This window comes from Triticum urartu, chromosome 5, assembly GCF_003073215.2.
Source record: "Triticum urartu cultivar G1812 chromosome 5, Tu2.1, whole genome shotgun sequence".
Classification (NCBI taxonomy): domain Eukaryota; kingdom Viridiplantae; phylum Streptophyta; class Magnoliopsida; order Poales; family Poaceae; genus Triticum; species Triticum urartu.
The window spans coordinates 210,854,896-210,865,811 of record NC_053026.1 but is presented as its reverse complement, the minus strand read 5'-3'; the positions used below and the strand labels follow the sequence as shown (position 1 = coordinate 210,865,811).

Genomic DNA, 10,916 nt, shown 5'->3' with positions numbered 1-10,916 from the left:
TTGTGTCTACCTTTGCTTGTGTTCTTGCTTTGGGTAGAGCTGGGAGACGAGTTCGTGAACGAGGTACCCGTTGAGTACGTTTTTGAGGATCAAGCTTTCGCCTTCTCGGAGAACTTTGCAGGCAAGATGACCATACCCTCGAAATCACTTCTATCTTTGCTTGCTAGATGCTCGCTCTTTTGCTATGCCTATGCTGCGATACCTACCACTTGCTATATCATGCCTCCCATTTTGCCATGAGCCTCTAACCCACCTTGTCCTAGCAAACCGTTGTTTGGCTATGTTACCGCTTTGCTCAGCCCCTCTTATAGCGTTGCTAGTTGCAGGTGAAGATTGGAGTTTGTTCCTTGTTGGAACATGGATATTTTGTTGGGATATCATAATATATCTTATTTAATTAATGCATCTATATACTTGGTAAAGGGTGGAAGGCTCGGCCTTATGCCTAGTGTTTTGTTCCACTCTTGCCGCCTAGTTTCCGTCATACCGGTGTTATGTTCCTTGATTTTGCGTTCCTTACGCGGTTGGGTTATAATGGGAACCCCTTGACAGTTTGCTTTGAATAAAACTCCTCCAGCAAGGCCCAACCTTGGTTTTACCATTTGCACTAACAACCTATCACCTTCCCTTGGGTTCTGCAGACTCCAGGGTCATCTTTATTACCCCCCGAGCCAGTGCTTCTCTAAGTGTTGGTCCGAACTGAGTAGACTGCGGGGCCACCTCGGGGAAACTTGAGGGTTGGTTTTACTCGTAGGACGTCTCATCCGGTGTTGCCCTGTGAACGAGATATGTGCAGCTCCTATCAGGATTGTCGGCGCATCAGGCGGCTTTGCTGGTTTAGTTTTACCATTGTTGAAATGTCTTGTAACCGGGATTCCAAGTCTGAGCGAGCCGTCCTGGGAGAAGGAATATCCTTCGTTGACCGTGAGAGCTTGTGATGGGCTAAGTTGGGACACCCCTGCAGGGTTTTGAACTTTCGAAAGCCATGCCCGCGGTTATGGGCAGATGGGAATTTGTTAATGTCCGGTTGTAGAAAACCTGTAACTTAACTTAATTAAAATGGATCAACCGCGTGTGTAGCCGTGATGGTCTCTTTCCGGCGGAGTCCGGGAAGTGAACACGGTGTTGGAGTTATGCTAGTTTCAGGATCACTTCTTGATCATAGATTTTCGACCGTGCTTTGCCTCCTCTTCTAGCTCTCTTTTGCGTATGTTAGCCTCCATATATGCTAGTGCTTGTTGCAGCTCCACCTCATACCTTTTCCCTACCTATAAGCTTAAAAAGTCTTGATCGCGAGGGTGTGAGATTGCTGAGTCCCCGTGACTCACAGATTACTTCCAAAACCAGTTGCAGGTGCCGATGATACCCGTGCAGGTGACGCAACCGCTCAAGGAGGACCTTGATGAAGATCGTGTTCGTTGTGTTGTCTCACTACTAGGAAAACGGTTTGTAACGACGGTATATGTGATCGTTAAAGGTTGTATTGTGGTCGTTAAAGGTCATTGAAGACCACAATCTGCTGGTCGTAGTAGGCTACGTCGTTAAAAGTATAACAACCACATATCTTTTGTGGTCGTTATTCTTGTAACGACGGAATGATGTGTCGTCGTCAATCCCAAGGAAATAACGGCCATGATTGTAGTATTAACGACCACCTTTGTCGTCGCTAATAATGTTATCATGTTGACCAAAGTATGATTACCGACCACTCTATTCCCTTCGGAATCATTTATATTTAGTATAACTTTCTGTTCAGCAATCACTTTATACATCTCCCAACATTTCAATATTAAGATCTACATTAATATAGACACAAAAGAATCTGAATTCTAAGGGTCATAGCCTCTTTCATTAATAGATAGAAATACCAATATTCTGACATACAATTCTGAAAAAATATCATTTCAGAAATTTGAGTCAAAAGCAATCCTTATATGACCAATGGACTTGATCATATCTATTTGGAAAACGAGACAACTAGAAAATATAATATTTATCTATCTTCAATCGAGGGACACCATCATTGTTCGAATGGATACCATTCTTCATCAGCTCTTACACTGCCTCCTGATACTTGATACTTCTATATATCACGGTGGACCATCAATCCTACAAAATGTTGAGTAGTTTATGGAAGTCAGCCCATGTGAATAAATTGGCACAAAGTGTAATAACATATAAAATCAATGTATAATAGCAACTTACTTGATCATGTTGGCTTTCATGAGAACTATCACTTAGAGAACTACCAGACACAAGTCACTTAATTTCAGAAACTTCTTACACCATGCCATTGAACTTTTCTTCGAGTTAAACTATGGTCTTAGTTTGTGTCTGGAGCACCAACAGTAAGTTACTTATATCTCTAAGTAGGAATTGTACACTTGTTGTTGGAGCGCCAACAGTAAGTTACTTCTATCTCTAAGTAGGAATTATACACTTGTTGTTCATTATTGAAGTTATTACAGTTACATTAAGTCTTACGTGTTTGGCGGAGGTTGTACAATCAACAAAGGTTGTACCCTTCTTGTGTGTCTTAGAAAATAGACTATCCATACTGATCTTATATTATTGGAATAAAAACAACAGAAGTTAAATTGTGTACCAATTCCCAAATTATCTATCTAGAAGGTTTACTACTAGATCAAATAAAGAGGCAACATGAAACTGACCAAAAACTCCTTGCAAGGCCATGGTTGCCCTACACTTCTTCACTTTCTAGATTTTTATTACCTATTAATTCATCTACACCATTTGCAGTGTTTGAAAATATACAACCAATCGGCCAACACAGTAGATGAATTAAAGATGAAATAAATACATTTTACATACCATAGAATTCATCCATTGAATTTCCCATGTCACTTTCATTGCTGGCATCAACTTGATCATTCATAGCTGCAATATATTATGATTTACTTGAAGACAATAAAGCATAGAAACAATTCTTGGTTTAGTACGTGATACTTACAGACTCACTTTTGGAATCACCTGCATCCCAATTTGTACTAAACAAGATTGGTGTATTTGTTAGCGCATCGTTTCCATCTATGAAAACAAGTAACCACATTATATCATTGATTATAAGATAGCTGAATAATATTTTTATGTTTACGTAGTACCTTTTGTAGCTAACTTGTAATTTTTTTTCACAGTTCCGCATCTTGCATTTGAGCCTGTGGGTAACCCTTTTCTGCTGAAATCTGCTAATTGACTTGATTTCTCCACGAAGGTCCGCCTAGCAATGCCTTTGTGTACCAGTCCAGACTTATTCATTTGTGAAAGCATCTTTCCCAAGCTAATGTTGTCAAGTTTCCATACCTATGATGACTCACTGTGATAACATGTGTGTGTGTGTCTATATATATAGCGTTTGGTTGAAGTGTGCACAAAGGCTATACAAAGTACAATTTAAGTTAAATAAGTGAATGCTAAATCAAATAAAGTAAGTACAGAACTACTTGTGTCACTGTTTATTAATAAGGTAAAAGCTAATATAAGAAGCAAATCAAATACTACAGATTAAGACTTGAATAAACTAGTGGCCTCATGTTGTTCTCTTTCTACATGACGTTGTTGTTAATTTTTGAAAGAAGTCGTCTTTGTCACTATTGCCAGGTTCAAGTTCAGAGGGTATATCATCGGACTGTCCATGTGGTACATTATAAGCATGACGTGATGGATTTTTTCACAATTGTGTGCCATCCTTTTATAAGTTTGTCCTTAATAATATTTTTTTAAAAAAACTTTGCTATCCAGAATGAAAGGCTCATCTGTCTAAAGCAAACACTGCAGGTTAAGCCTAATGATTCCATTCTTGTTGTCTTACTTCATTCCATGCTCTTTGTTAAATACGTCAATCTAGTTGCAACGAAATAATGTCACACGCCTTCCATCTAAATATTGCAGCTCGACTATGTCTGTCAATATGGCATAATATTCTATTGTATTACCAATTATTATCCCCTTCTTCTAAAAGGATAGCCACCCCATTGGTCTGTGTGCAGAGGAGTCTATCTCGAATTTGAACACAACATCTGAATCTACTCCTGTCATAGCTAGTAAAATATGTTACATTTTCGACCATGTGATAGTGCCAAAAAGCCTACGTTGAGCTCACTCATATCATGTTCGTGAAAGCAAAAAATATTTGACTATGTAGCTATGTTAACATCTTCACACAGAGATACATAAATAGCTATGTTTAACATCTTCACACAGAGATACTGATATGTACATGCATATGCATCTACATACACACTTTATTCTGGAATCCTTTGTCTTACCTTCTCTTTTGAACCACTGACTGGACTTCTGGTTCCACATGGTGGTAAATGGTTGTGGTGAACATCCATCTTGACCACTGGAGTACTCACTACAGTAATACAAAGCTTAATTGATATGGGCACGCAAAAATTAGTTGACTATGTAACTAATAAGTTAATCGGCCAATCAATACCTAATATATGGTCGAACTTCATCAAAATTTCTGAAAACATAAGTACCAAATTCTACCTACATATTTAGTAATTAGAATCAGCAACATTGCATGAAGGTCCTGCAACAGGAAAAAAAGCAGAGGAAGGAGGAACACCAACGAACCTGTAGCAGCAGAGTGGATGGAGATGAGCAAGCGGTAGCGTGGGTGCATCAGGGTTGAAGCTACGGGCGACGTGCAGGCGGCAGCGCGGCCGCACCGTGGTCGAGGCGACCGACAAAGTGCATGCGACAGCACGCGCGCACCAGGGTCGGGGCTACCAGCGACGTGCAGGCGGCAGCACGGCTGCGCTGGGGTCGAGGCGACAGGCGATGTGCAGGCGGCAGTGCGGCCGCACCGGGGTCGAGGTTATTGACGACATGCAGGCAGCATCGCGGACAAGCCATGGTCCAGGAGACTAGCGAGGTGAGGGATGCAATGCGGATAGGCATAGAGCAGAAGGTAGATGCGATCTATGGACCATGAAGGTCTCGCGGGATGAGAGGAGAAAGAGGCGCAGGGAGATAGGATCCTCACAGATTAAAATAGATATTTGCTATGTAAAAAAATAGATGTCCGCTGTTACGTGCAAAACCCATATCACAACATTATCGGCCGCTCAATTAGCGATGGGTAGACCAGTGGTTGTTGAAGCTATTACATAGGCTCTATTTCAATGTGTGGGGACTTCGCTTTGTTGTTTAACGACCAAGGGTTTTTGGGACATCGTCGTTAATGCCAGTTTTTGTAGTAGTGTCTTGTTTCCAGTTGATTAGTAGTGGAGCCCAGTTGGGGCGATCGGGGATCTGTAGTATTAGGGGTAGTCTTCTTTTATTTTGGTTCCATAGTTGGACCTTGATTGTATTTGATTGATGTAATGCTTTATTCTTGTATTGTGTGAAGTGGCGATTGTAAGCCAACCCTGTATCTCTTTCTTATTCAGTACATGGGATGTGTAAAGATTACCCCACTTGCGACATTGCCTTCAATGCGGTTATGCATCTAAGTCGTGCTCCGACACGTGGGAGATATAGCCACATCGAGGGTGTTACAAGTTGGTATCAGAGCCTTCCCCGACTTAGGAGCCCCCTGCTTGATCGAATCGCTGGCGTTGTTGAGTCTAGAAAAATGTTTTGAGTCATTTAGGATTATATATATCGGAGAGTAGGATTCTTTTTACTCCTCAGTCCCTTCATCGCTCTAGTGAGGCCTCCTGACGTAGAGTTTTGACTCTTCTCTCCTCAAATTTCACGAATTTTTTTTAGGATCACGCGGGTATCTTGGAATTGTTTCGATGGTTTTGTGACGAGAACGTTGTTCTTGGTTCCTCCTGACATTTAGGGGCTGTGGCAGTGTTCCGGGGAGTTGAGCTCCGAGGTGTTGTCGTCACAATTTTATCGTTGCAATTCTAGAATACCTGAGTTTCGCCGACATAGAAAATCTCTTTTATGCAGTTGTTGGTGAGATAACCTCGACGCCACCTAGTACTGGGCGGGAGTTCGGGAGTATTGCCATAACTCGTATAACGGATGCTTTTCGAAGGTTGAGGTAAATGATTTCCGAAGGTTTCTTGGTTATGTGTTGAAGGATGGATACATCTGGATGTAGGTTTTGCTAGCTTTGGGTGAGATATTATGCTTCCCCTGTATCCCCAACACCTGATTGCATAACTGGAAAGTTTCGGGAGTTTATAAGTGGGAATTCAAGTAGCTCCTAGGATATCTTTCCGATAGATGCATGATATGAGGTTGGGGTTCGACGTCTAGTGGTCCGCCTATCCACGGTTGGTTTTAAAGTGGTCTCATTGTGTCTTAAAGAGTCCTTGGCTATGCTGACTCTGGGACGCTTTGTATGTCATGTACACTGCCTTGTACATGATGGTGCTGTACGATCGAGCCCATGTAGGCCCCACCACGAAAACTTCGGACAAAATCTCTATCATATGTCTGTTCCGGCTTATTCTGCAAGCCAATCCTTTGTTTTTGTTTTCAGTTGTGGTATTCGAGTTGCTTCAAAGTCAAGTGTTGATTCCATTCCTTTCCGAACCGGTGTTCTCATACTCCGATGTGAATACCAATCCTTCATGATAATCGAGATTGTCATGTCAATCCTTTTCAACCGGCGTGTTTTCTCTTTAAGTGGATCCGATCACTCCTACATTCGCGAGATCAATTCTCAATTCTTTCCAACGGTGTTTGTTCCGTCGGTCCCAAGTTGTCTTTGTTTTCCCACCCTCCCACCCTTGTTTCTTCAAGGACTCGGATTTCTTATCTAGTATCCACCTTATGGATGGGAAGCCTCTCCATTCTTTTCCGTCAATATTCTTATCCGGTGATTCTCAAGAAGATGCTAACGGAGCTTCAAGTTCATCATTCTTCGTTTCTTTTATCTTCTCCGGTGGATTCAATTCAAGCTTTTGGTGTTGATCATATCCCTTTTCCTCATTTCGAATGCTTTCCCATGCTGTTGCACCTCATAATCATCCACTTCTCGCTATTCTATTGTTCCGAAGTGCTGAAGATATCTCAGAAGGCTCGTCTTGTCATCCAAGATCCGTTCAACCTATTTCGAGGTCTTATCTTATTCAAGCCATTTTATTCAACCGATGCTATCTCCTTTTCAAGTAATCATTTCAATGGTGTTTCTCTTGAGTGGACCCTAACCCACAGGTCTTTGTCCAGGATCTTACCTAACTCTTCTAATTTTCCTGGAGAAATCCTAAATTCTTTTTGAAGTTTGACGTAAGAATGAATTGTCATCAGTCATATGTATTTCTCCAAGATCTGTCAAATTCTTTTCATTGTTGGTTCAACCTTTCCAATTTTAATTCCAGAGTGCCTCAACAATTCTTGGTGGTGTTTCTCGTCGTCATTCTCGGATTTTGAAGACCAAAGAAGAGTTTTTCCTCCATATCTTATCCGTTCTCTCAGAGATTCATGGTTCTAGCTCGATGCCATCCTCTCATAATTATTATTTTTGATTGTGAGAATTTCTTTTCACACTATCCGGAGCAATTCAGGAGTATTTTCAGTTTGGTTTCCCGGAGCCCATCATTTCAGAAGATTTATTCATTCCAGCTTCCAGCTCTCGTTTCTCTAAATCTTACCGGTGCATCATTCAAGTATTCTCTAATCAGCTCGTGATCTCTTCGTTCACTTGTATCGAAATACTCTCGAGTATCTTCATTCGTTTTCCAATTCTACCTGATGATTTGTGCCTTTGCTACTCTCATTTTCAATTCTTACGATGGTTCATTCAATATTCTCTTCTTTCGTTATCATATCAATTCATTCATTCTTCATCCTACCGGTGGATCATCGAAGACCGTCTCAAGTTTGCACTATATCTATCTTAATCCTTTCTACGAGAATAAGTACTAGGCCAAATCCATTGCTTGTCATCAATCTAAATTGGTGAAGGATACGCATAACATAATTCTTATTCTTTTTTCATCCAAGCATTCTAATTTCTTCTTTCCGGAGTGGTTCATCATATCACATTCTCGGTTCGAGATGCTTTATCTTTTCTTCCGGAGTTCCAAGCTTCCACTTTATCTCGTCGCAAAGCTTCATCTAAATCATCGCAAGGTTTCACCTTGTGTTGTCAACTTCTCTTTCTTTTCGTTATCCTTTTGTTTACCGGAGTTCTTCATGGGGGCTCTACATGATGTTTCTTTAAGGATTTAATTCCTTCTCGAAGTGTTCATCAAGATTCTTTTTAGAGGAGCTCAAGTATTCTCCGGAGTGAAATTGTTCTCCCTTATCTTTTGAGGTGGTAGTATATCATTCTTCATTCACAAGAATGAGATATTTAAACCCATCAATCTCTTCATTGGAGTTATCTTGGGTTATTTTCACCTAAAGCCTTCCCTAAGGAAAGGTGCTAATTGTGGTGTCTATCGACAATCCAAGTTTTCCTCCTATTCTCGCGGTAAAAGAAGTTTTTCATCTCTTTGGTGCTCTCACTCAAATCAATAGCTTCCTTTAGTGGCTGTTTGTCACCTCATAATGTTGAGATGTTTCCATAAGCCCACTACAAGCTTATTCTTTTCGTTGTTGATATCCAACAACTCCGTTCTAGCATTTGTTGTAAGCATGCTCTCTCAAGATCTTGTTTCCCTTCGTTCATTCCATTCCATTCTCTCATTCATTCCGGAGGCATTGTGATGATGCTCTTTTCTCTCATCATCTCAAGTTGTGAGGATCGTGTTCTTTCCATGCCTATTCACTTAACCAGAGTGTTGTGTCTATTATTCCTCTTCTAACCGGAGTCGCATCCAAGTGCTTTCATTTCGCGAAGTTCATAGTCTATGCTTTCCATTTCCAACGGGAGTCTTATCGTAATTGATCCTTATCGTCCCTTGTACATCTCGTTTCAACCGGAGTGCTTGCATGTACTTCTCGTCCATTGCAACCCTTTTCTTATGCTTTCAACCTACAAGGTTCTCATAATGTTCCTTGTTACTTTTTCTAACGGAGTGCTTTCAACTTCGTCATCTTCGTTGTTTTCTTTTCTCGAATTTGTTCAACCTCTCAAGGCTCTTTGGTCTCACTTGTTTGTCAAAGAGGCAACTTAGTTATACCTCTTCTCTTTCTCCTCTGTTTTTTCCTCCAGTGCCATTCTAGATCTCGCGACGAGATCCTCTCGTAGTGGTGGAGTGTTGTAACGCCCCGAGACCGATGTGCCAAGTGTCTTCCAGTTATTCGCTGTTGTTGCCTTGTCTTTTGCTTGCGTGTTATGCATTTCATATCGTGTCATCATGTGCATCGCATTTGCATACATGTTCGTCTCATGCATCCGAGCATTTTCCCCGTTGTCCGTTTTGCATTCTGGCGCTCCTATGTCCTCCAGTGTCTCCTTTTGCCTCTTTTTGTGTGCGGGTGCTAAACATTCTCGGATTGGACCGAGACTTGCTAAGCGGCCTTGGTTCACAACCGGTAGTCCGCCTGTCAAGTTTCGTGTCATTTGGACTTCGTTTGTTACTCCAACGGTTAACCGAGGAACCGTAAAGGCCTCGTGTGTGTGTTGCAGCCCAACACCCCTCCAAAGTGGCCCAAAACCCACCAAAACCCCTCCATCATCTCGGTCGTTCGATCACGATTGCGTGGCCGAAAACCGCGCCTCATTTGGACTCTCCTAGCTCCCTCTACCTATAAATATGTGCTCTCCTCCGAAATTTCCGCGCATATGAAACCCTAGCGTCTTCCTCCTCGCGAACTGCGCCGGACATTTCCGCCGGACACCTCACTCCGACCAATGGCAGCGTGCCACGTCAGCTCCACCGCCGCCTTGCCCAACCACGGCACGCCACCTCACCGCGCCTCTCTCTCCTCCCCGCCACGGCCCATGGGGCCCGAGGCCGGCCCGCCCGGGCCCGGATCCCTGCCTCGCCGCGCCTGCAGGACCCGGCCGCGAGCGCCGCGCCTACGCCGCCCGCCGGATGCCATCTCTGCCGCCGCCTTTTGCTCCGCCGCCGCTCACGAGGTGCCCGCGCCGCCCCGTTCCTCTACGAGCTTCGCCGCCCCGCTCCTCCGCTGCTCGCTTGCCGGCGCACCGCGCCTCGCGCACACCGTCGCTGTCCGTTGTTTGGCGCCCTGCCTTCTCACGCCGATGAGCCGCCTCTCGCCGGAGTTCCAAAACTCACCGGAATCCGCTCCGGCCAGATCCGGGCGGGTGGATGAGATCCACCCGTCCCCCGATCCAAACGCCACTGTCCCGATCCGGATCCACCCCGTCCCGGATCTCCCCGTCCCGGGTTGACTTTTCGCGAGGGTATAATTTTTGCTAAATCCCCAGTATTTTTGGGCATTTTCATCATGTCATATCTTCGCATCCGTGGCTCCGTTTTGGACGTGTAGTATATCAAATTGTTCGTCTCGACCAGTACTTCATTTCATCCCGTTGCACCATGTTCTTTTGAGCTCATCTTGTTGCCCTAAATGCTGTTGCAAGAGTGCTAGTTTATATTAGTTTCAGATTATTATCAGTAATTGGAAATTTGTCATTTTTGCCATGATTGATGTGTGCCTCCTATGAACTTGAGCCCTACATGTGTTTTGAAGTATACCATGCCATCTTTACAGGGGTGTATGCCATGTATTTTTGTGATCTCTGTGGTGACTAGCACAAGCATGCAAAGTAGCTCTCGTAATGTTGCCGATTTCAGGGACTTAGAAATCTTCTAAGTCTTTATCCTGTTAATATTTTTATGCCATGTATTCATGTTGCTACAGAGTGATCCATGCCTCTTTTGAGCATGATCAGTAAGGATGTTTTGTAGATATGGTTGTGCTCTATCCATCCATGTCTTTGTTTGAAATTATGGAGCACCATAGCATGACTCAATCGAGCTCTACTTTTGCTATAAAATGTTCCTGGCAGAATGTTTACGTGTTAAGCATTTTTGCCGAGGTTTTTGTAGTTGATCCATGCATGCTAT

At 43.0% G+C, this 10,916-nt stretch overlaps 1 long non-coding RNA gene across 1 annotated transcript; it reads right to left on the bottom strand.

The window, feature by feature from the left end:
- Nucleotides 1-1,823: 1,823 nt before the first annotated feature.
- LOC125508427 lies at nucleotides 1,824-5,348 on the bottom strand. Its single transcript, XR_007283462.1, has 6 exons — nucleotides 4,603-5,348; nucleotides 4,460-4,515; nucleotides 3,123-4,375; nucleotides 2,972-3,048; nucleotides 2,833-2,898; nucleotides 1,824-2,109 (listed from the first exon to the last, which is right to left on the bottom strand). It is a non-coding gene; the product is annotated as an uncharacterized LOC125508427 (long non-coding RNA).
- Nucleotides 5,349-10,916: the final 5,568 nt, after the last annotated feature.